The sequence below is a fragment of the Heteronotia binoei genome, chromosome 21, assembly GCF_032191835.1.
Source record: "Heteronotia binoei isolate CCM8104 ecotype False Entrance Well chromosome 21, APGP_CSIRO_Hbin_v1, whole genome shotgun sequence".
NCBI lineage: Eukaryota > Metazoa > Chordata > Lepidosauria > Squamata > Gekkonidae > Heteronotia > Heteronotia binoei.
This window is the reverse complement of record NC_083243.1, coordinates 87,928,277-87,950,398: the sequence shown is the minus strand read 5'-3', so window position 1 is coordinate 87,950,398 and position 22,122 is coordinate 87,928,277.

Sequence of the window (22,122 nt, the reverse complement as noted above, 5' to 3'; positions counted from 1 at the left end):
CTGCTCTGCTCTGTTCTGCTCCTCTCAGACCTATATTAGGGATGATGTTATTCAAGATTATTTGTATCAGTTGATCAGCTAAAAGTATTTTTTTAAAAACATGGTGGATAATTCTAGGCAGCACTAGTATTTTCCTTCATTTAAAAAACCCTAACATTTTGTTATATGGATGTTATGCATTGTTTGTTGTTGTTATCTAAAGAAACAACAACAGATCAGTATGTCCACTACCCACATATTGTGTGACTTCTACTGAAATTTAGCTAGATTGTCAAACAATATAATTCTGGCAGAAATCATATCTATTCAAAAGAAAAGGTGAGATAAATTAAATGGAGGTAGACACTATTATTACTGAAGAAAACAATGTGATGTCAGTATGCACATGTACTGTGGCAAGGGAAAAATGTAAAGAAAAAAGGCACACAAAACTGAAAGGAATTCTTTTAAAGGATGAAGTCTGTTTTAAAAATGGAAACCAGATGAGCATTTCAAAAGGCACAGAATGTTTCATCTTCTTTTCTGCTTTGTTATTTGGTCTGGAGATGCCATCGGGCAGCCTGCTTTCCTTTATTATGAATGTTGGGCTTGGCTTATGGGGAGTGGACCTGTACAACAAATGGTATTGATGTTAAATATTATTAATAGTTAAGTATTGTGGATGTTTCCTCAGTGTGGAATAACTACTGGAAGATGGCCCACTGACAAACTCTGTTGAAGGACCTATCAGAGCACAGTGGAACTGACTCCTCCTGGCTGAAGAAATGGGCAAGGATGTGAAGAAAGGTTAGCTTGAGGTGAAAAAGAAAGCAGCTGATAGATAGCTATAAACTAGCTGAAGTAGGGCAGGATCTCTGGGGATCTGTTGCAGGGTAGAAAATTTGCTGCCCTGCAAGAACACTTCTTTACCTCCGTAGTGAAATGACACCTGTTCTACCAGTCTGGGGGGGTGGGGGGGTGGGTTGCAGACTTTTTAAAGCTGCCCCAGGCCCCAAACTACTAGACCCTAAGAAAGAGTTTGCCTCTCTCCAGCTTTATTCCTCTCCCATTACCAATTAGGGTTCCTTTCACTGCCACCACTAGGTTAAGAATTATATGTTTTGTGTAATTTTCTGGACCAATTTTATTTGCCTGTCTTTTAAAAGGCTTTTTCATATTAAGAACTGGGCACTAACTACAAATCACATGGATGCCGAAGAAGCCTTAAACACTCACTTGTAAGAATGATTCACATCCACCTTATTTTTCGTACTTTGGTAAACATGAACCCTGTGGTGCAGAGTGGAAAGCTGCAGTATTGCAGTCCAAGCTCTGCTCACGACCTGAGTTCGATCCTGGTGGAAGTTGGGTTCAGGTAGCTGGCTTAAGGTTGACTCAGCCTTCCATCCTTCTGAGGTCAGTAAAATGAGTACCCAGCTTGCTGGGGGTAAAGTGTAGATGACTGGGGAAGGCAATGGCAAACCACCCCGTAAAAAGTCTGCTGTGAAAACATCATGATGTGGTGTCACCCCAGAGTCAAAAATGACTGGTGCTTGCACAGGAGACTACCTTTACCTTTAAACATGAACCAAGTTAGGTTTTTATTTGAGTGCAAAACATATCACCACAACATCTATTTCAGAAAAGTAAAAGTGAGCTTTACTTGTATTTTCAGTTATTAATTACAAAAAGAGAAAGCAGAAAGTTTTGCAAAAATAAAGTTACTAGATTTCTGTTTCAGTCAATTTTGTCTGATTCTGCTGGTGCAGGGGCAGAGGTAAGAGCAGTAGTACTCTCCAGGGTTTTTTCTTTCCTGGCAGGAGAGCCTCAGATGGGCTTAGAGCAAGGGGTTTGTTTCCACCAAGTTTCTTCTCTTTCTGGCTTACTCTCTCTTTTTTAATGGATAGTTTGTCAATTCTTCCCCTTGGGCAAGTTTTTTTTTTTTTAGAAAAAAAATTCTGGCCTGCTCTCATCTCTCCCTTTGCCATCTAGGGTCAGGCCCTTCCTTCCCTGGCCCTTCCTGGACTTGTCTTTTTAAGGGCTCCTTGGGGTAGGAACTTCTTCCTGCAGTCCAGGGGCTAGATCCTGTACATTGACAGGAGCCAGGACCAGAGGGGCTTCTCACTGGGTCTTGATACACCTTATCCCTGACCCCGTGGCCTCTTCTAAAGGAGCTTGCCTTCAGCCCACTTGGGTCTGGTGAGGCTTAGAGTTACTAAGCCTCCTTGCCATCGGCAGGGGATGGGGATAGGGTTACCTGATCCAGGCTAGGTAACCCCTAGAGATTTGGGTATGGAGCATGTGTGGAGGACAGGGACCTTAGTGGGGTACAATCCCATACAGCCCACCTTCCAAAGCATCCATTTTACCCAGAGGAACAGATCTAGTCTGGAGATGAACTGTAATTCTTGGCAATTCCTATGTTCTATCTGGATGCTGCTCAATGCATACAATAGGAACATGGGCTGTGAGAAATATGAATCAAACTAGGCTCAAAATTATAAAATTAAAAATGGAATGTTTAAACATTACAATCCTATGAATGAGTAAACTAAAGGGGACTGGATTAGGAGATTTTAAGTCAGAAAATAACCCTGTGTTTTGCTCAGGGTTGCTCTAATAGTGAGGCAAGATATAGCACAGGCAGGCATGGACTATAATGTGAAGTCTGAACAAATAATATCAATAAGACTTCATGGAAAGCTTATCCATAGTTCAAGTTTATGCCCCAACTACAGGTACTGATGGGAAAGAAACTGAAAGCTTTTGTGCAAGTGTCCAGGAAGAAATTGATCACACATTTAAGCAAGATGTGCTGATAATCATAGGTAACAGGAATGCAAAAGTAGGAAGAAAAGCAGAAACAAATATTGTTGGAAGATTTGGGCTATGAACATGGAATGAAGCAGCAGAGCAACTCGTAGGATTCTGCAAACTTGTTCATTGTTCATGATTGTATACATGGACATCACCAGGCAGCCAATATATAAATCAAATAGATTACATAATTGGAAGCAGAAGATGAAAAAGCTCTATCCTTGCTGCTAAAACAAGACCAGGAGCTGGTTGCTGTACAGACCATGAATTGTTAATATTGAAAATTAGAATTAAGCTGAAGAACACCAAAACATTCACAGTGCCAAAATACAATCTAAGCAATATTCCTGAAGAGTTTAAAGACCATGTAAAGAACAGATTTGCCTTATCAAGTTCCAGTGAACATAAACCAGAAGAACTATGGGTTGAAACCAGAGATATTATCAAGGAAGAATGCACAAAGATTATTCCTGTAGCCAAAGGAAAAGAAAAGTCTTGATGGATGGCTGATGAAATTCTTAACAGTGCTGAAGATAGATGAGAAGCAAAATTAGAAGGTGAAAGGAACAGAATCAAAAGTCTAAATGCGGCATTCCAGAAACTAACACATGGAGACAAGGAGAATGATTATAATAACCAGGGTAAAGAAACAGTAGAGAACAACAAAAAAGGAAGAACAATGTGAGGAAAACCCCCCCTTACAGAACATTGTGATCACCAGCTTGGTTGCCAGAGCACCTGGAGAAGTGACTCACACATGTCTGGCCAGAGAGTGTGGGTAAACCTATCCAGGGGCAAAAGGGACTTATGCAGTACAAGCAGCCACAACACTACAAAGGCACTCTAAACCGGTACAAGAGTGCCCACCAGGAGAACGGATGGTTTCCCATCGTTCTGTATGACGTCCATCCCAGCCATGAAGCGGAGGAAACTGCGCCGCCAGGAGCTATCCAGGCGAACGGTTTTGAAGTTCTGACCATGGAATCCACCGTGGAGGGCTAACACCTCACGCAGCTATCTTCCTACCAGGCTTGACTCCATTCCATTTTCACTCTTTTTGTTCAATTGCCAAGTCAAATACTTTCCTGGTTTATTTGCTCCCTCAAAGGATTTCTGCTAAAGTCTTTTCACACTCCATTCCACTTCTTTATTTAGCAAATGTCTCAATTGAGTTTGTAATATTGTAATTTCCCTTAACATTTTCTTTTCCCCTGGTCTTTTTCGCAACTCCTCTTCCTTTTTCTTTATTTCATTTTGAATGTCCAACAACTGTTTTTCTTTTACTCTCTTATCTTTATTATTCCAAGTAATCAACATTCCTCTCATTACTGCTTTATATGCATCCCAGACCGTCTGAAAATCAATATTCTTTTTGTCATTCATTGGGAAAAAAGCTTTAGTTTCATTTTCTAGGTATGTCACTGTTTCTTTATTCTGTAGCAAATCTTCACTCAATCTCCATCTTCTCAACTTCTTGGACAATTTTGTAATCCACATTATTGGGTTATGATCAGCCCCAATTTTAGGTAAAATCTCTATCTTCCTTGTTATAAGACCTAAATCTTTAGTTCCCCACAACATGTCAATTCTCGAAAAAGTTTTGTGTCTTGCTGAAAAAAACGGTATAGTCCCACACTTCAGGATTAAATTTCCTCCATATATCTTCCAATTTTTTTTGTTTAACCAATTAAAAAAAAAAGACTTCGGCAATTTTCCTTCTTTGCTATTGTTTTTTTCCCCTCCAGACCTGTCCAATGAGTTCTTAACTGTTCCATTAAAGTCACCCATTATCAAAACTTGGTCATAGGTCAGTACATCAAGCTGTTGTATAATGTCATTTTAAAAAGCATCCTTTGCACCATTAGGTGCATACAATCCCAATAACAACGTTTTTTTTTCCATTTAATGTTGTCTCTACTGCTACAAATCTTCCATCTTTATCTTTAAACACTAATTTTGGCTCCAATTCTTGTTTAATATACAAAACCACTCCCCTTTTCTTCTGTTCAGCCAATGAAAAAAATTCCACTCCCAATTGTTTGTTCCATAAAAATCTATAATCCTTTTGTTTAATATGTACTTCTTGCAAACAAATTATATTACAGTTTTGTTTCTTAATCCAATGAAATGTTGCCCTTCTTTTTGTGGTAAATTTAGTCCATTTGCATTCCAAGTCAATAATTTGTAATCCATCATGGTGCAAATTCTTTATTTTCTTCAAAAAATCTATGCAGTTCCTGAGCATTTGTAATTGTGATTCTCTTCCCCTGGAGTTCAAAGCTCAAACCTTCAGGTATTATCCATCTAAACCTCATTCCATTGTCTCTCAATTTTTCTGTCAACTTTTTATATGTTCTTCTATCATTTATCACTTGCCTTGGCAGCTCCTTCATGATTCTCACTCTACTGCCTCCCACTATCAATGTCTTTTCAAAGTTTTTATTCATGATCCTTCCCACCATTTCCTTTGTCATATATCTTATGACAACATCTCTTGGTAAATTATTTTTCTTGGCATAAAGTGAGTTCACTCTATACATATAGTCATACTTTTTTTAGTCTCTTCATGGTCTTCCTCTAAAAATTCTGCCATTATTTTTATTATATATTCTTTCAAATCACCATCCTCCTTTTCAGGTACTCCTCTCAGACGTATCTGAGTCTCCATCAATTTGCAGTCATGGATTGTGACTTTTTCTTGCATTTTCAACAAGGTGGAATCATATACTTTCATTCTGCCTTCTACCTCCTGCACTTTCTTTGATGTTTCTTAACTTTCCTTTCTGAGATCTTCCATATCTTTTTTAATCTCTGCAATAATTTCTTTTTTCCGAATCATCTATCATCTCTCTCACCCCTTTCATCATTCTGGCCTCCATTGCCTCCAGTTGATCCTGCATTTTTTCTAATGAAATAGCCGTTGTATGGGACTGCTTGTGTTCAGACATTTAAAAACAGCGAAAATTTGGACCTCACCAATTTCCAATTCAACTATCAGATTCAAAAGAGTGGGACTTGCCCTTTATAACAAACCCAATTTTGCTGTCCTTGGAACTCCCAAAGTCAAAATATTTATTTTAAAAGTCTTTAAATCTTCCAAAATGGCAGCCACAACTTTTTACTGCCCCTTACAATTTTTTTCACCCTTTTAAAAACGTCCAAGGTCCACACAAATAATATGACCAATAGTATTTATCTTCTTACCCTCTTCTCAGTTAACTCCAACAATTTTAAATGCCCTGAATTCTTTAAAAACATTTTTTTTATTTTGTCCTCCCAGCAATAGCCACTGATGTTTCTCAATGGTATATATTCCTAGAGTAGGTTTTCCTTCCACTACTTCCTGCTTTTGTTGCCATGAAGTCTCATTCACACTGGTAAGGAGATCTCACGATACTTGATGTACTTCCTGTCTTGCTTGAATGTGCTGCAGGTCTGTGCAATGTGACGATGGTGCTCTTTTTTTCAAAACTGCAAGTAGACTAAACAATAAATTCCTTTCCACTTTTTAGCACTTTTTAACACTGTCCTTTATATTTATAAAGTCCAAATTTCACCTCTTCCTCCCCTCTTCTTCCAAACTTTCCAGATTTTCCTTTCCCACCTTTTAAATTTGTTTGATTAAGCTGTAAATAATTCCAGAATGAAAGATAGTCATCTGTACCTTTTCTTCCAATTATCCAAGTTCCCACTGGTCTTGCAAAGTGTGGAGAAACGCCATCTGAGAGTGTTGGTGCTTCATCCAAAAAGGCAGGGATCAGTAAATCCATTCAGCAGGCTTTGTAGCCTTCCCCTCACTCCCCCCCCTCCCTTCCAGAGCCAAACCAACAACGCTAGGGGGGAAAGTCTCCTAGAGAGGCAGGAAGGGCTGTTGTTCTTGCCATGTGCTAGGCAGGAAGAGTTTCTCAGTTTGCAGCGAGCGCTCGAGCAAGCATGTGGTGAGCAATGGAGGCTCCTGCCGGGGGGCCCCAGGCAGGCAGACAAAGTAAGTCATTCTCTTAGGCAGATCAAGTATAGACCAGGGACAATACGATGCGTTTAAAAACCCCCTTTATTTTGTTATGCTGTTTGCTGTGCTAACTTTTTAAATGCAACTGTTTTTGTTTTGTGTTTTTCTTTTCCTATATTTTTCTCTTTTAAATAAATGTTTTTTCTGTTTTAAATGCTGGCAGTTAATCTCTGTACCACCTAGATCCCCAGACCGCTTTAGACCACGCTGTGTTAAGAAGGGGGCCCCAGGTGAAGGGGGGAAGGCATGCAGTTGGATAAGGTGCCAATCCTCCAGGGGTGCCCCAAAGAAGTGCTGAGGTCTCTGTGAAACCCAAGTGCAGGGTGGCAGAGGACCTTGAGGCCTAGCCTCACAGCTGGAGAGGGGGATTGGGAGTCCTGTTCCTCTCAATCTGAACCCCAAGACTGAGCAGGTGGTGGCAGCGCGCCCAAGGGGCAGGAGGAGACATAGCTCCCTCCAGGAGTTGGCGACTCCATAGGGAGCTGACGGGACCGGGTCTGAAGGCAGAATCGGGCCGGTTCCGCCACACTTGGCGGCAGCGGTGGGATGAGAACAAACAGAGAACTTGATTGGCCAGGCATTTTTGCTTTTTGATACGTGCAAGCACCCAGAGGAAGCAACAGCGGTTTTGTTTTCTTTTCGGGTCAACTGGAGTAGGGAAAGTTTAGCTAGTTAGGATGGAGCGTGCTAAGAAACTGGAAATCCTGAAGATGACAAAGCCACAGCTCCAGGAAGAGTGCGCAAAGCAAGAGCTGGAGTGTGACAACCTGACTGTAGTAGATATGCAAGTCCTCCTGTTGGAGCATCTTGAGCATGCAGGGGCACCTGCAAAAGTGGCCCCCACCCAGTCAGAAGCAACCTTGCGGCTACAGTTGGAACTGGCAAGAATGCGTATCGAGGCGGAACGAGAGAGAGAGGAACGACAAGCAGAGAGGGATGCAGTCCGCAGACGGGAGGAACGAGAGAGAGAGGAACGACAAGCAGAGAGGGATGCAGTCCGCAGACGGGAGGAACGAGAGAGAGAGGAAAGACAAGCAGAGAGGGATGCGATCCGCAGATGGGAACAGGAAGAGCAACGTCGCCATGAGCTTGAGGTGCTACGTCTGGAAGCTGAACTAAGCAAAGAGATCCAAGTCACCCCCAAGGACTTTGCAGTGTACCAAGAGGGAGAAGACCCCTCCATGTACCTCTCCAACTTTGAGAGGGCAGCCAAACAGTGGGGGATTGCAGAGGAGGACTATATGTCTTACCTCTGCAGCAACCTGACTGGAGAGCTTTCAGCCATCTATTACAGCATGCCTGTGGAAGATGGGGGGATAACTTTTGCGGCCTATAAAGCCACTGTGTTTAAAAGGTTTAAACTGGGGCCAGACCACTCCCGAAGGCAGTTCAGGGGTTTGGCTCCACAAGAAGGTAAATCCTATTCTGAATGTGGGGTAATGAAGGAACAGACAGTTCCAGTGCTATTGGGTCGGGATTTGTTGGTGGGCCAGTACTCTATCAATGCTGTAACCCACAGCCAAACCCTCAGGGGGAAGTGGGAGGAGGAAGGCAACTTTAAGGAAGCCACCTCACCACCAACCAGGGAGGGGGAAATAGCCCAGGTTATTGAGGACGAAGAGAGGGCAGTCACCCAGGAGGGGGAGGGCCAGCCTATCTCAAGCCCTGGAGGAGGGTGTTCCCAAGGGGAAGAGGGGTGTAGCTTTCCCCAAGTGCAGCAAGAGGCTGTGGATGTTCCTAGCAAGGAAAGGAACCTGTCTAGCATAAAGGATGTGCATGCTGAAGAGACCAAGGTGGAGAGTGGAGATTTCACAGGAGGTTCTGAGAGCAGCAAGGCTAATGGGGGCTCAGAGGAGCACATAGCTGAAGGCTTGGGGGAACGGGAGCGGTTCCAGAAGGGGGTCCGGAGCGGCCTTAGGTTGGAACCGGTTCACCAAGTAGCTGTGGATCAGGAAGTGGGATCGTCCGAGACGCTCTCAAAACAGGTCGTCTTGAAGCAGGGCAGACAGGAATCCTGGGAAGCTGTGGGACCTTCCAGGCAGGAAGGGGGTCAGTTGGGTAGTACTGAAAAACCAACCGAGGGGACTGAGAACCCAAGCCAAACCCTCAGGGGAAGGTGGGGGGAGGAAGGCAACTTTAGGGAAGCCACCTCACCACTAACCAGGGAGGGGGAGGACCAGTCTGTCTCAAACCCTGCAGGAGGGTGTGCCCAATGGGAAGAGGGGTGCCAATTTCCGCAAGGGCAGCAGGATGCTGTGGAGCCTTCCAGGAAGGAAGGAACTCAGTTGGCTGACACTGGAAAAGCCACTGAGCGGGCGGAGAACCCAGATCAAACTTTGGCTAAGTGTTCTGGAAACAGTGGGACTAGGGGTGGCTTGAAGGAACAGATGATAGGAAGTCTGGGGCAGCCAGAAATGTTCCTGTCTGAGGTTCAAAGTGACCCGAGGCTGGAAACACTGTGTGATGTGGCAAGGGACCAGAAGGTGGAGTTCGCAGAAGCTGAGACAGGGGATAGGGTGATGGTTTCCCTGCCACTTCATACTGGTGAATGGAAAGTGGAATGGGAGGGACCCCATGTGATTGTGGATGACCTAGACGAGGCTACTTATGGGGTGGCTATGGAGAAAATGGGAAAGGCAGTTAAAGTGGTGCAGGAGAATGTACCACAGCCAGTCTCTGCGAGGTCCATGGTGTTGCATAGAGGTAGGAAGGAAGGAGACAAAAAGAAGCTGGGACAGCAATTGGTTGGAGCCCCAGAGGTGGTTTTCCGGGAGGTCAGAGTGGACAGAGGGAACATTCCACCAATGAGGGATAAAGAAGAAGCAACTGTGTGGGAACTGGGCAGTTTCCAACCTCAGATGTGGGGCCAGGAATTTGCTCCTTTGATGGGCCACTCACCCCAGCCACAGCAGCAACGGAGGGAGAGCACCAAACTCCAGAGGTGGTCCTGGGAGATGGAGGAGTACATCTTAAAGACTGGACATTCCTGCTGCATGCAGCCATGCAACGTTTTGTCCAGAAAGGACATGGGCACCTAGGGTGCTGGACTTTGTGTATTATTGGAGAAATACCTGAATGTTTGTGTAATATTTTGGTTAATGGGTTTCTCCTTGTTTGTTTGGATTCTGCTACGGGGTCACCTCTGTAGGAGGCAACCCCTCCGGCTCAGAATTTAAGGAGGGGGAAGTGTGGAGAAACGCCATCTGAGAGTGTTGGTGCTTCATCCAAAAAGGCAGGGATCAGTAAATCCATTCAGCAGGCTTTGTAGCCTTCCCCTCACTCCCCCCCCTCCCTTCCAGAGCCAAACCAACAACGCTAGGGGGAAAGTCTCCTAGAGAGGCAGGAAGGGCTGTTGTTCTTGCCATGTGCTAGGCAGGAAGAGTTTCTCAGTTTGCAGCGAGCGCTCGAGCAAGCATGTGGTGAGCAATGGAGGCTCCTGCCGGGGGGCCCCAGGCAGGCAGACAAAGTAAGTCATTCTCTTAGGCAGATCAAGTATAGACCAGGGACAATACGATGCGTTTAAAAACCCCCTTTATTTTGTTATGCTGTTTGCTGTGCTAACTTTTTAAATGCAACTGTTTTTGTTTTGTGTTTTTCTTTTCCTATATTTTTCTCTTTTAAATAAATGTTTTTTCTGTTTTAAATGCTGGCAGTTAATCTCTGTACCACCTAGATCCCCAGACCGCTTTAGACCACACTGTGTTAAGAAGGGGGCCCCAGGTGAAGGGGGGAAGGCATGCAGTTGGATAAGGTGCCAATCCTCCAGGGGTGCCCCAAAGAAGTGCTGAGGTCTCTGTGAAACCCAAGTGCAGGGTGGCAGAGGACCTTGAGGCCTAGCCTCACAGCTGGAGAGGGGGATTGGGAGTCCTGTTCCTCTCAATCTGAACCCCAAGACTGAGCAGGTGGTGGCAGCGCGCCCAAGGGGCAGGAGGAGACATAGCTCCCTCCAGGAGTTGGCGACTCCATAGGGAGCTGACGGGACCGGGTCTGAAGGCAGAATCGGGCCGGTTCCGCCACACAAAGCTTTAGATGTTTAGCAATGTCCAAGAATGTTAGGATCCTGTCGAGCTTATGTTAAATAAATGACTCTCAAAACTTCTGCAGATGATCAAAATGCAACTCTTCCCGGAGACCCCTCAAAGCCTTAAAGGAGCCCCCCCAGGGACTCCCTTTTAGGCAAGGTAAATCTCCTCAAAGTTTTTTGTGCATATCTTGGACTAATCTCTGACTGAGAAAAGTAGGCAGTAGGCATTTAATTGCCTTCCACTACCCCGAACAGAAGTTCTAGCCTGCTCCCGTTATGAGAAGCAGCTCAGCTCGACATTTTCCTCCCCTGGAAGTCAATCCATCCCCGATTCCTGATCAGTTTCGGGTCCCTTCTCCCACTTCCTCGCTCACTGCCACTGGAGCCTTCCTCAAAGACTACGATAGGTAAATATCGCCCTGTTTGTCTACCCATGTGTTCCCCTATCTATCTATTTTTCTTAGGACTGAATGTGTGTTTTTATGACTATTTTATCTTGTATGGAAGCCTATATTTTTCTTAATAAATTATAATTGGTTTATTTAATTAGAGTCCCTAATATTTTAAGTATTACTTTTCTGGATGTGGTAATCCTGTATACACAGGTAAAAAGATCCTGAGTGAGCCAGGTGCCCACCTGACAATTCCCCAACCTCGTTTTGAGGGCATTTTGGCTTACAACAAGAGATCTGTTCCACAAGATCTAAGTAATTAAAGGGAAATTTAAGGCATTGTTAGACATACTGAAAGATCCACATGGAAATGCATTAAGTGAACAGGACAAAAATAAAGAAAAGATGGGGAAAATACATCCAAGAACTATACAAAAGAGATGAAAGGATGACAGATTCTAAGAAGAACCTTTTGAAGAGGAACCTACAGTTTTAGAAAGTGAAGTGAAAGCTGCACTGAGAGTAATTTGGAGAAACAAATCACCAAGAGTAGATGGAATATGAACAGAGCACAGAAAAGGAGTCCATCAAAATCTAAACAAGACTATGCTAACAAATGTGGAAAACTAAACAATGGCCCACAGACTGGAAATGCTTGATTTACACTCCAGTTCCAAAAAAGGAAATGTCAAAGACTGCAGCAAGTGCTGGACCATTTCATTAATTTTTCATGCGAGTAAAGTGATGCTCAAAAGTTTACAAGAAAGACAGTTACCATATATGGAATGAGAAATGTCATATGTTCAAACTGGATTAAAAAAAGGAAGAGGCACTAGAGATCTATGTTGGTTATGGGTGCATATGAGAGAATATCAGAAGAAAATCAGCTTCTGTTTCATAGATTAAAACAAAGCTATTGATTGTATGAATTATGTAATATTATGGCTGTTCATAAAGGAAATGTATGCCACAGAATCTGCCACAGAATTTTGACATGCAACCTATATTCTGGACGAGAGGCCACTGTTAGGACAGAATTCAGAGAAACAGAATGCTTTCCTGTTGGCAAAGGTGTCAGACAAGGATTAATTTTATCTTCCTGTCTCTTCAATCTATATGCAGAATGTATAATAAGGAAAAATGGATTAGATTTAGATTAAGGTGGACTGAAAATTGGTGGAAGGAACATTAACAGTTTGAGATATACAGATTACACCACATTACTGGCAGAAAATACTGAAGATCTAAAATGACTGCTGCTGAAGATTAAACGAGAAAGTGCTAAAGCAGTAATAGCTGAACATCAAGAAGACAAAAGAAATGACTACTGGGGAGTTACACAACTGTAAGGTTAATGAGGAAGACACTGAAATTGTTCAAGATTTTCTATGCCTTGATTCCAAAAGGGACAAGAAATCAAAAGGCAACTGAGACTCAGAAGGGCAGCCATGATGGAGCTAGAAAAGAATCTTAAGTGTAAGTATGTGTTATTGGCAACAGAGATCAAGTTAAATCATCCCATAGTATTCCCCATTACTATGTATGGGTGTGAAAGTTGGACAATGAAGAAAGCTGACAGGAAAAAAGTAGATTCCTTTGAAATATGTTGTTGGAGGAGAGTTTTATGGACACTGTGGACTGCCAAAAAGACAAATAAGTGGGTTATAAATCAAATCAAGCCTAAGTGTCTAGGTTTGCCAGACCCACACTAGAGGTGGGGGAACCCCTGCTTCTGCAGGGTGCTTCCATACTGCTGGCCACCTGTCTGGCAGAGGAATCCCACCCTCAACTGACCTGGAGAATATGATGATGTCACCTGGAAGTGACATCCATGGTGCCAATGCATGGCAATGCTCTAGTTTTTGAGCAAAACTCTATGGTAAACTTGCCTACAAACCATAACGTTTTGCCCAGAAACCAGAGCATCACCCCGACATTGGAGATGTGATGATGTCACTTCCGGGTGATGTCATTGCAAGTGGACACTAAGTGTGACAGGAGAAGTTTCTGGAACAGACTAAGGATTCCCCTACTGGCTGCCAGGTAGGATTTGGCAACTCTGGAACTGTCACTAGAAACTAAGATGACTAAACTGAGGCAATTATACTTTGGTTGCATTATGAGAGGACATGAGTCATGGAAAAAAACACAATTCTAGGAAAAGTTGAAGGCAGCAGGAAAAGAGGAAGACTCAACATGAGGTGCAGAGTTGCCAAGTCCCCTGCAGCCTCCGGCAAGGGACTTTTTTTTGCGCACATGATGTCGTCAGTGCGATGACCTCACTCACAAGTGATGTCATCGTGTCGGCTACATCATGCGCCAGCCACTCTAGGAGCTTCTGGGAAAACTCTATGGTTTTCCCGGATGCTCTCGCAATTTGGGAGGGGAACTCTAGAGTTTTCCTCCCAAATTGTTAGAGCGTCCAGGAAACTCATAGAGTTTTCCTGGAAGCTCCTAGAACACCTGGCACACAATGTCGCTGGCCTGATGACATCACTTGCGAGTGACATAATTGTGCTGGCAACATCAGGAGGGGATCTCCCCACTGATCCACTGCAGGCTTGTGTGCTGGGGACCTCCAGGGTGGGAGAAACCCCGCCCTGCCTGGAAGCTTGGCAGCCCTAATGAGATGTATTGACTCTATTTATTTTATTTATATCCCGCCCTCCCTGCTGAAGCAGGCTCAGGGCGGCTGAAAAGGAAGCCATAGGCTTCAGTTTGCAAGACCCCAGCAATAAGATGTTTTGGAGCACATTAATTCATAGGATTGCCATAAATTGGAAGTGACTTGATGGCACTTTACATGCACATAGGATACTCCTGGACCTTTCCTTTGTCCACTCCTGTCCCTGTCCCTTTGTTATCCAGAATGCTACTGTCAAGGTTTCCTTCCTTCTTGTCACTTCCCTTCTCTCTCTCTCTGTCCACCATGAGGGATGGGCATGCTTTCTACAATTTCTCTCCATCTTGCCATGCTACACCATAGCATTACACTGTGCTTCAACAGGGAAAATGAGGGGACATGTCAAGGGTGTGTGTATGAAGGACTGTACCAATGGTTTTCTTAAGTCATCTTGTAGAAGAATATCTATACTCATCCCAATCAGATTAATGGTCCAACACATTTGAACATGGATTCATCTACAAATGAACAGAGGAACCATTCACAAAATCAGGATGCATGTAGACCACTGGAAGAAAACTAACAGCCCATTTTTATCCTCTGTATAGCATTTTAAGGGCTGTGATTTAAAGAGGCTACAAAATGTTAAACCAGAGTATTAAGGCTCACAGGCAGGTATGCATTTCTATATACTCCAGCTGAGAAGCTGGTTTCTGTTCTGCCCAAGAGCAGCTCCTTGACTATCTCTGATCTCTTAAGTCAGATAAGGAAGTTAAAAACACCACATTTCTTTTCCACACCTTTGTCTGTCTCCATATCTACTTCCCTGTTTCTGTCTGCTCACTTCAGTGACTATTTTCCATCATCCATGCTGAGGCATGTGTGACACCTTTTCAAATCAATCTGTATATATGCTATTGCAAAGGCAAATATTTTCTGGGGCACCTCCTTCATTTCTAGGGGACTAGTGCATGAGTAGCCCTTTTGAGGGACAGAATTTGGAGGTGTTGGTCTAAATTGTTTTTTATTTCCTTGTGACTCTTGAATCTACCAGATTACAGTCTGTGACTTCCCAGGTACAACACAACACATTTATGGAATCCAGGTGCTCAATAGGGGATAGAACCCCTGGGTTTGCCACACAATGCAAGGCTGCCAGCATAAATAGGACATTTGTTGAGTTCTTGTGGGGCTGCAGTTGTGCTGTATATGACTGGGGAACTGCATTTGGTATGATGGGTATGATGCATTTGGTATGATGGGTGCATGCCTATTGTGGGCACAATATACTGGGACTAAAGAGAGTTACAGGAACAGAGAGGATTAGAGGAAGGGTATGTTTGTAAGCCTTACCTGCAATCTGTCCTTTCTGTTTTTTGCTTTTTTTCCAGTGCATGTCACACTTGTCCTTATATTCCAGAGGTAATTTTCACTCTTCTGTAGACCTTTCTGTCCTTCTACTACTATTGCAACAACTAAAAAGGTCCTGCTGCTCAAAAAAGCACATGCAACAATAATTAATGCAGACCCTAATTGCACCAATTCAGTCCACTCAATAGCTCTAATCAAAACCTCTCTGGTGAACAGCACAGCAAAGTAGACAAACTGTCATCCAGAACAATTAAATTACAGAGTGAGAATTGGGCTGTATTTCCCCCCCTTCTATTTGTGTGCAAATTTTGTTTCTGCTGTCTGAAAGGGTCATGGGTAGGGGGAGGATTAAGTAAGGCTATTGAGAACTGCTGAGAGGAAATATCTAAAATACAAACCATATCGTTTGATCACAGCTGGAAACCAGAAGACCTTTTTGCTCTTTTCCACGCACCCCCTCCTCCAGCCCTGACATGTTTTCTCCACCTGACCTCCATGCAGAAAGTAACACCTGCAAACAAAAGACACATGCTTCTCTGGTTATGAGACACATGGACACCACCAGTCAATATCTGTGAAAGATATTCAGTGGTGGGGATTTTCTATCTGCTCAGCGTTGGGGTTTTTGACTAAACTTTCCTGTGCACCATAAATAACACTGCAATTACATTAATTGGTTGCATATTTGTTGACACTGGGGTGCTGGAGAAAGGGTTATAGGTTCTTTCCACCCTCCTCCTTTCAGAGCCATTTTATACTACTTTCTTCAGATGTCCCCTAATCCCCAAGCATCCCTTCCCCCAGTTTTTAGATTTACACATCTTTTAGAAATAGTTTTGTAAGTGAGGATTGCAGAGGAGGACCCCCCCTCCCCACACACACATCTGTTAAATTTGCTTGGCAGTGTCTATCAATCATAAGATAAAGGTTAATATGTACCACAGTCGGATATTCCAGAAAACAGGTTAGAGGCAATTTCTGCTTAGTGAAAGTTTTTTGCTCTGTATATTGATAGTGGCAGGGGGTCGAAGGGGGATGGTAATTTGTACAAAAATATTTTTGAAATGACAGCAAAGCTAGAAATGTGACTGGATTTGTTCATAAACAAACAAACAAGTCCAGTTTATTTATTTTAGAGATTGGTCTATGCAGAAAAGTTAAGATGCATGAGTCCCCCAGACACCAAAGATCTGTCATTTCACCCACTATAGACATAAATCCCAACCACAATATTTGTTTCAAAGACTTCGGGTGTAAGTATGTTTTATAGGCAAACATCTGGAGCAAACTTCATCCAGTGTTTAGTTTGTTTGAGTCAGAGCTTTCCAAAGTCCAGCCATTGGACCTGCTTCAAAAGCCAACCTTGGTTCATAACGTCAGAAAAGTCTCTAGCTAGCCCATATTCTATGGAACTATTTTTCTGCACCTACTAGTTACCTGCTCTGCAGCTCAGATGTCTTATCTTCTGCATACACAGACTGCCTTCTCTTGCCACTTTAGTAATCAAAGTCAGTCCTCGGGTTTGAGGGTAAAGGAAAAAATTTCTTCCATAGAAAGGGTAAATAATCATCTATATTCTCTTCTTTATGTCAATACACCCTTTCATTTGCCTATGTTTGATGACCACAAATAATGAAATTGTTTTATGTGATTCTATGGTGGTCTGATTAGGGGGGTAGCACGGCTCACACCAAATATTCCTGTAATGTTACTACATCGATTTTTGCTGCATATTATCAGAAGAGATCATGCAAGTATTAGTACTTGGATTCAAAGAAATTGTAATAAATTGTGCGAATGGTGATCACTTCATTAGGGTTTGTAGAATCTTTCGGGATCAAGTGCCATGTTCTACTGGTGATCACTTCATCAGTTAACTATCTTCTAAATTTGCTTTTAAATAAAACATCATTTCTGGGGAGAGAAAATTATGTTTTCACATGCATGTTGCAGCAAACAGTCACACACAAGAAGCATTCCTTCCTGCATGTAAGAGGAGAAATACTTCTGATAATGGCCACCTCTTCTTTTTAAAGCACTTTTTAAAAGAACAAAAGGGTGTTTTAAAAATCTGCCCAATTAATTGGCATAGGAACTATCTAGCTGATTTAGGAAGTGTCCAGTCCTATTTTATAAATTCTTTATTAGCCAGATGAAAGTCATGACAGAGATGTACAGCAAGTAAGCAAGGGACAGAGAAAGTGAGCAAACCCAAGAAGCATGTTGTTAAAGGAAGTGGGGAGGGAAGACCAGTGGTATATCCACCAGGGGAGAAACATTTATCACAGTAGCGGCGGCTTCCATCAGACTGCAGAATTATGGATTAAAAAATCAAAAGCGAGTTTACATAGCTACTGTATACCCAGCATTATACTGCACTCAACACATACAGTAAATGATGTAGAGTTGACAACTTCCATGTCGTGGTTGGAATTACAACTGATCTGCAGGCAGCAGAGTTGCAAACTCTGGACTGGGAAAGTCCTGGCGATTTAGGGGTAGAGCCCGGGGAGGGTGAGATTTGAGGAGGAGAGGGTCCTCAGCAGGGTGTAATCCCATAGAATTAACTTTCTAAAGCAGCCATTTGCTGCAGGGGAACTGTTGTCTGGAGATCAGTTGTAATTCCAGAAGACCTTCAGCCTCCAGTTGGAGGCTGACAACCCTATTAGAGAGATCAGTTCCCCTGGAGAAAATGGCTGCTTTGGAAGGTTGACTCTGTGGCAGTACATCCTGTGAGCTCCCTCCCCCACCCCCCACAAATCTGACCCATTCCAGACTCCACTTCCCAATTCTCCAGGGATTTCTCAACCCAGAGCAGGCAGCCCTATTAATGATTAATATTAAATATATAACTATAACTTTTTAATAATCAGAGGACTTCTGTGCATGAAGGGTTGTCTCTCCCCACCTTTGTTTAAACTTAGCTGGCCCTTGTATATTGGGAGTGAAGGGAAAGGATTGCAATTGACACAAAACAGTGTGCAAGCTTTCAAGTTCTACAGAATTATTTACTAGACTGAATGTTAAAAACAACAAAGCACTGTTTCTCTACCTTTAAAGTTCCTTTCAAGATGAACTCTAGCATTGCAGGAATGAGTTGGTTAGAACCAGTTTGGTGTTGTGGTTCAAGTGTGTGGACTCTTATCTGGGAGAACCGGGTTTGATTCCCCGCTCCTCCACTTTACAGCTGCTGGAATGGCCTTGGGTTAGCCATAGGTATCACAGGAATTGTCCTTGAAAGGGCAGCTGCTATAAGAGCCCTCTCAGCTCCACCCACCTCACAGGGTGTTTGTTGTGGGGGGAGAAGATATAGGAGATTGTAAGCTGTTCTGAGTCTGATTCAGAGAGAAAGGCGGGGTATAAATCTGCAGTCGTCTTTTTCTTCTTCTACCAAAAAAGGAGGGTTTTGAGGGGGTTAGTAGTCAACATTTTTATGCCCCATTCTACTATCTAATTCAGCTGCATGTGCTGACGCCACCTCAAAAATAAAGTCCACTCAAAAGACCCATACAGCTCCACAACCTTGATATAGTCCAGTGGTTCCCAGCTGTTTAAGTCTGTTGTGATCTGCCCTGCACCCGCTCGTGGGATAGGGAGGACTAGAAATTAACAAAAATAAAATTTAAAAAATAGCAAGGGGCCTGTGAATCTATTCAGCTTGGACAGGTTTTTCCCTCCCCCACTGGTGCCGGTGCCTTCCTTCCAAGCTTTCATCCACCAGCTGTCTTGAGGCAGCATGGCCATACCTGCCTAAGCAGCTGCACCTGATTTGAGCCCCAGTTGTGCACCAGCCCAGTCAGGGTTGTTGCCTACTTGTGAGGAGAACCACTCCTCCTGAGAGGATTGGGTGGAGTTGCCATTGCTCACTGTCTTCTACCTTATTAGCTGCCATCACCTGCTGTCAGCTGAAAATGGAGGTTTGGGCTGTGGCTCTGTAGGAAGCCACTGTTTGGCTGGAAGCTTACTTGTGGGCTTGTCGGTTGGCTTCCCTGACCCCTTCCACATTTCTAGCAGCTTGAAAAGGCCCAGACTGTGTCAGATGGTCATTGGGGTCAGAAGCTTCAATGGGATGCAGCATCTCCCTCTCAACCACTCCAGTGTAGCCCAGTATGTGCCCAGAGGAGTGAGACAATCACTTCCTAAAATCTTGCCACTCTTCCAGGACTCTGAACCAACTCTTGTGATTTAGGCCTCATGCAACCCAAGTGACTGTTAGCCAAGCAGTGTCCACAGAACTCCACTGGATAAGAGGGGGCAAACCAGCTTCCCTTTTTTACTTTTGGATGGGGATTTTGTTCTCTGGAAAGTAGTGTCAGCTAAACCAGGCTTTTATTTGGCTTTTTTACTTAGGGTTTGGGGGTCAGCTTAGGAACGAAAGCTTGTTTTAGTGTACAAATAAGCATCCTGTAAAGGGCCCATAATTCCTATCTGGTGTGTGTAACTGTGGAAGGGTGCTCTGTGGAGTGGGGTGGGAGGGGGGGAGGAGAACAGCAAACCTGCTGAGGTATCCTGTTCAGAGAAAAAGAATAAAACCTCCCCTCAGGGGTGATTTACTTTGAAAGCTAGCTGTACTTAAGTTATCGACACATCATATTTACTTTGTTAAATGCTTCACTTTCTATTAAATAACCCTTTGTTGTTCATCTCCATCTGTGTCTTGCCTATCAAATAAAATAACTAAGAAAGCATGATCTCTGTTTACCTCACAAATTATAACCTTGGTCTAGCAGCAGGTTTCCAAATAAGAGATCTTTAGGAAGCACATAGTTAACATGCTACCAGTCTTTAATTGAAATCTTTGTTTCACAATTTTTATTTTATTGTGGGTGGTTGAGGTATAAAGAATCTATAGTATAGGCTAGAGTGGGGGATTGGATATTCTTCAGTCCAGAAGGCAGTTGCCTCGGAATCTTCCACACATCTCTCCCCACAAAGCTGCCACAGCTTACCTGGCTCCCTCCCACATTTCTGGCAGCTTGGGAAGGCCCAAACTATATCAGACAGCCATAGTAGTCAGAAGGTTCACTGGGATGCAGCATCTCCCTCTAAATCACTTCAAAGTAGCCTAGTAAGTACGGGGGAGGAGTGGTCAGCCCAGACAGTTTGTGCATCCGAAGTGAGCTCTGATTTAAGAAAGTTTATGCTGGAATAAATTTTGTTACTTATTAAGGTGCCTCTGGACTTCTCGTTTATTCCTCCCTAGATTAGTAATCACTACATCATCCGTTATGGAAAAGATCTACAGCTCAACACATGTGACTAGGGTTGCCAAGCCCCCCCCCCCCCCAAGTTCCTGTTCCTTACCTCCTCATGAAGTGGTGTGTGTGTGTGCAGGAGTGAATATTAAAAATTTAAACAAAGAATAAGATTTTTTAAAAGCTCACCGGTATCACCTGCACAATGACATCACTTCATGAGAACACCTCAAAGGGACACCAATAGTTCTAGGAATCATGATTTCTACAGCCACTACATTAACTTCCACATATTCCCTGGAAGTGATGTTATTACATGGGCAACACAGTCTAACCACCCACCCTCTAGTTGCCAGCACTTCCAGCAGGTACTTGGAATGATGTAATTGCAAATGCTCTATGATTCCCCCAGACCCTATGGTAAATCCCGGAGCATCATGATAACCAGAGGTGGCCCTAGGGTGCACGGCACCCTAGGCAGCCCCCCACAAGGCAGTGCCTTGCAGTGCTGAGCCTAGGGTTGCCAAGTCATATTCAAGAAATATCTGGGGACTTTGGGGGTGGAGCCAGGAGACTTTGAGGGTTGAGCCAGGAGCAAGGTTATGACAACCATAATTGAACTCCAAAGGGAGTTCTGGCCATCACATTTAAAGGGACCGCAGGCCTTCTAAATGCCTTCCCTCCATTGAAATTAATGGAGGATAGGGGCACCTTCTTTGGGGGCTCATAAAATTGGACCCCCCTGGTCCAATCCTTTTGAAACTTGGAAGGTATTTTGGGGAGAGGCACCGGATGCTATACTGAAAATTTGGTGTATCTACCTCAAAAAACAGCCCCCCCAGACAGAGCCACATGGATCAATTCTCCATTATACTCTATGGGAATCAGTCTCCATGAATGCCCAGCAGACATTTCCCTCCCCCCCCTTTCTGATAACCCTGAAACAGGGGGAGGGAGGGCCTCCAAACTGGGAGATCCCCTGCCCCCACCTGGGAATTGACAACCCTAGCTGAGCCTCACCGCCAGCACAGCGAAGCAGGGCAGGAAGGGCACCCAGGAAGGGAGGCAAAGGTGCACAAGCCAGCTGGGTGGTTTTGCTCTGCCTCCCTTCTAATCAAGGCTAACACAAGACTTCGCCTCCCTTCTAATTGGAAGGGAGGCATAGCAAAGCCAGAGGACTAGCATGCCACTGTTGACTTTGCTCCACCTCCCAGTTGGAAGGGAGGTGTAGCTAAGCCAGCGGCTGCACAGCAGAATCAGAAGGAAGGCAAAGTGAAGCCAGGCAGCTGCGGCAGGCATTTGCCTAGGGCACTGGGAGGGGGGGTGCCCCCCTGGCCTATGCCCTAAGCAAATGCCTAATTTCCCTAGTGGAAGGGCTGGCCTTGATGATTGTGTTATGCTCCAAAAGTACCATTGCAGTGTGGACACAATGCTTGCTTGTGTGTCCCTGCTGCCCTAAAGCTTCTGTTGGATGCCAGTTCTGGGGTGGCAATTCTACGAAGTGCCTGTTTCTTCTCTGCAGAGCCTTTTTGATATGGTATAGCCAGTAGCTGCAGCAGTCTGCTCTGCCTTATGCTGGGGAGAAAGCAAGAAGGCAGAGATGTAAGTATGGTATGTGCAGGCTTTCCCACTGCAGGAAACCGTTCTGCTTGAGTGCTCCAAAGGGAGACATGCAGGCCCCTTTCACATTACAGTTCTAAACCTAGTATTAT